Here is a 4,262-nt window from a genome sequence, read left to right as displayed (position 1 = left end):
CACACCCTTTTACTTGCATTACAGAGCAGCTCTGGAGCTGTTACAGTGCCCAGCTGCTGCAAGAAATCAGCTTGAATCCTTCAGGGGCTGGGGCATAGCCAACATGAGCCCCACACCGACGGAGGGTGGAGGTGTTTAATGCGAACTAGGGGTCATCCAAGTGCCGCAAAAGGCCGCCATGCCCTGCACGCCCCTTTTCTCTTTTCATATGCAGACGAGGGTTGAAGCCAACTTTGACCCACTGCTTGGATGACATCGCCATATGCAAATCCATCTGCTGCAGGCCTTCCCCCAGGAATGCTTGCACTAGTTGTTGCATTTGGTTTGTTGTTTGGGGGTGCTTCAGTATTAGGCAGCCTTCTGCCCTCCCATGTTCATCTGAAAATATGTGTTCTCCCTGCAGTTGTTGTCCCCAGATGAGAGTTCCCTTGTGCTGCCTCAGTTGAATCTCCTTTACTTGACAGAGATGTGCCTGAGCAGCGGCCCTCCCCAGCCCTATCCCAAATCATACTTATTTTGCATAGGAGATACCATGGTCATGAAGACTGTTCTCCCAGGGTGCGGTTCATTCATTGCATTCTGGGTATGCTGACCCCTGTGATTTCCCCAAATGTGGGAAACTCGACTGCATTATTTAATGCGAACTAGGGGTCATCCAAGCACCGCAAAAGGCCGCCATGCCCTGCATACCCCTTTTCTCTTTTCATAAGCAGACGAGGTTTGAAGCCAACCTTGACCCACTGCTTGGATGACATCACTTGCTGCCTTTCCAATGAAGCAAGTTTAATTTAATAATAGGTGAAAAACCATCCCTACAAAGGTGATAATCAGATACTTGGCTTTGTGGACACTTTTCAGAGCACAAATTTGTTAGCATAAAAATAAAGCCAGAAACTGAAGAGCTGTTTAATCACTCAATTGGATTTTTCTGCCAGCATATTTCTTTTTCTCTGCAACCCACTGCTAAATTGTGCTTTGTGGCTGTTTTTTTTATAAAATCACTTAATCAAATCTAACTCTGATTACATCAGAGAAGGCCAGGTACCCTACACCATAAGAGGTGGTTTGAAATTTTTACTTGTCTACTTAAAGATCACCAAAATCTGATAACAAGGTCAATTACGTCCCTAGGTGGGATTGAACCACCAACCTTTTGGTTAACAACTGAACACGCTAACTGTTTGTGCCTCAGAGACACTTTGCGAAAGTACATACTGACAAAGGCTAATAAGCATTCATCTAGAACGTTTCCTAGAAAAACTTTAAAAAGTCAATAATCTGGAGAGTTTTTGTAAGATGTTTCTTCCATCAACCAATGAAGAAACACATTGGTACTTTCCCATGATGAGTGAGTGCTTCAGGATCTCTTGCACTTACATGTGCAGCAGAGTACTGTAATGGAAGCATGCTGGGTCCATAACCCAGAGGTAGGCAGATTGAAACTATCCTCTGCTATATGCATTGTTTTTTGTTAATTAAAGTAATCCAAAACTGGGATTGATATTTTTGCTCTTTTATTTTTACTTAAAGTACAATAACTTTTACCATTTTAATTTGTTTTAATAGTATATTGACAGTATTGTTTTCTTTCAAAAATCCACTTAATTTTCTTTACCCTATTATTAAAATGGTAATTGACAAAAACAAACTACATTGTCACCAGAAGAGCAGTACAAAATATACAAGTGATATATTAAAATCATCTTTCCAGCTTTAATTTCAATGATGCCTTGGTGCAACAATTTTGTGAGAAACATCTTCACCCATAAAGAAAGATTTTCTTAATTCCTTACCTGTGTGCTGATTAGATATCACCTTGTTTTCACATTAAACAGACTTCCCCTTGAGGAAGCAGCAAGGATGCAGTGACGTTTATGTTTCCTGGTGTCAACCTGTATTATTTCAGTAGACATTGAAATGAGGATGCATCTTGCTGCCTTTCCAATGAAGCAAGTTTAATTCAGTAATAGGTGAAAAACCATTCCTACTAAAGGTGTTAATCAGAGACTTGGCTTTGTGGACACTTTTCAGAGAGCAAATTTGTTAGCATAAACATAAAATCAGAAAATGAAGAGCTGTTTAATCACTCAATTGGACTTTTCTGCCAGCATAATTTTTTTTCTCTGCAACCCACTGCTAAATTGTGCTTCCTAGCTGTTTTTTATAAAATCACTTAATCAAATCTAACTCTGATTACATCAGAGAAGGCCGGGTACCCTACACCATAAGAGGGGGTTTGAAATTTTGACTTGTCTACTTAAAGATCACCAAAATCTGATAACAAGGTCAATTACGTCCCTGGGTGGGATTGAATCACCAACCTTTAGGTTAATAGCCATACACACTAACTGATTGCGCCATAGCGACACTTTGCGAAAGTACATACTGACAAAGGCTAATAAGCATTCATCTAGAACGTTTCCTAGAAAAACTTTAAAAAGTCAATAATCTGGAGAATTTTTGTAAGAAACACATTGGTACTTTCCCATGATGAGTGAGTGCTTCAGGATCTCTTGCACTTACATGGGCTATTAACCAAAAGGTTCCCACCCAGTGATGTAATTGACCTTGTGATCAGATTTTGGTGATCTTTAAGTAGACAAGTCAAAATTTCAAACCCCCTCTTATGGTGTAGGGTACCTGGCCTTCTCTGACGTAATCAGAGTTAGATTTAATTAAGGTGCGCAAGGGCATAGAAGGGAGCGGTTTAAGAAAAGAGAAGTGGAAACAGACAGCAAACTAGGCTGGAGAGAGACCTGAGACAAAGAGATCTGAATTATACGAGAGCCGACCAGGGGAAACACAAATTATGCAGTCAAGTTTCCCACATTTGGGGAAATCGCAGGAGCAGCACACCCAGAGTGCAATGGGTGAGCCTTGCCCTGGGAGAAGCACCTTCATGATCATAGTATCTCACCTGGCAGGTAAGTAGGAGTTGGGCTAGTGCTGGGGAGGGTCGCTGCTCGGGTACGCCCCTGTCAAGTGAAGGAGATCCAACTGAGGCAGCACAAGGGAACTCTCGAAAGAAGAACAAGGCTAGAGGAAGATCTGAGACAAAGAAATCTGACTTTTACCAGAGCTGACCAGAGGAAAGCACAAACACAGTCCCCCACTACCACCAGGAAACATTAACGCCACTGCATCCTTGCTGCTTTCTCATGTGGTAGTCTATTTAATGTGAAAACAAGGTGATATCTAATTAGCACACAGAAAAGAAAATTAAGTGAATTTTTGAAAGAAAACAATACTGTCAATATACTATTAAAACAAATTAAAATGGTAAAAGTTATTGTACTTTAAGTAAAAATAAAAGAGCAAAAATATCAATCCCAGTTTTGGATTACTTTAATTAACAAAAAAAAATGCATATAGCAAAGGATAGTTTCAATCTGCCTACCTCTGGGTTATGGACCCAGCATGCTTCCATTACAGTACTCTGCTGCACATGTAAGTGCAAGAGGTCCTGAAGCACTCACTTATCATGGGAAAGTACCAATGTGTTTCTTCATTGGTTGATGGAAGAAACATCTTACAAAAACTCTCCACATTATTGACTTTTTAAAATGTTTCTAGGAAACGTTCTAGATATATGCTTATTAGCCTTTGTCAGTATGTACTTTTGCAAAGTGTCGCTGTGGCGCAATCAGTTAGTGTGTATGGTTATTAACCAAAAGGTTGGTGGTTCAATCCCACCCAGGGACGTAATTGACCTTGTTATCAGATTTTGGTGATCTTTAAGTAGACAAGTCAAAATTTCAAACCCCCTGTTATGGTGTAGGGTACCTGGCCTTCTCTGATGTAATCAGAGTTAGATTTGATTCAGTGATTTTATAAAAACAGCTAGGAAGCACAATTTAGCAGTGGGTTGCAGAGAAAAAGAAATATGCTGGCAAAAAAATCCAATTGAGTGATTAAACAGCTCTTCATTTTCTGGCTTTATTTTTATGCTAACAAATTTGTTCTCTGAAAAGTGTCCACAAAGCCAAGTCTCTGATTAACACCTTTGTAGGGATGGTTTTTCACCTATTACTAAATTAAACTTGCTTCATTGGAAAGGCAGCAAGATGCATCCTCATTTCAATGTCTACTGAAATAATACAGGTTGACACCAGGAAACATTAACGCCACTGCATCCTTGCTGCTTTCGCATGTGGAAGTCTGTTTAATGTGAAAACAAGGTGATATCTAATTAGCACACAGGTAAGGAATTAAGAAAATCTTTATTTAAGGGTGAAGGTGTTTCTCACAAAATCGTTGCCCCA

At 40.0% G+C, this 4,262-nt stretch overlaps 1 non-coding gene and 1 pseudogene across 1 annotated transcript; one reads left to right on the top strand and one right to left on the bottom strand.

Moving 5' to 3' along the window:
* The first annotated feature begins 507 nt into the window (after positions 1-507).
* On the top strand, positions 508-686 carry LOC134995126 (U1 spliceosomal RNA; annotated as a pseudogene).
* Positions 687-2,769: 2,083 nt separating this feature from the next.
* LOC134995130 (U1 spliceosomal RNA) lies at positions 2,770-2,932 on the bottom strand. The gene has a single exon (XR_010198000.1). It is a non-coding gene; the product is annotated as a U1 spliceosomal RNA (small nuclear RNA).
* Between the last annotated feature and the right edge of the window lie 1,330 nt (positions 2,933-4,262).

Source organism: Pseudophryne corroboree, unplaced genomic scaffold (genome assembly GCF_028390025.1).
Source record: "Pseudophryne corroboree isolate aPseCor3 unplaced genomic scaffold, aPseCor3.hap2 scaffold_1374, whole genome shotgun sequence".
Lineage (NCBI taxonomy): Eukaryota > Metazoa > Chordata > Amphibia > Anura > Myobatrachidae > Pseudophryne > Pseudophryne corroboree.
The sequence above is the reverse complement of the archived record's forward strand: the minus strand, read 5'-3'. Positions and strand labels throughout refer to the sequence as shown.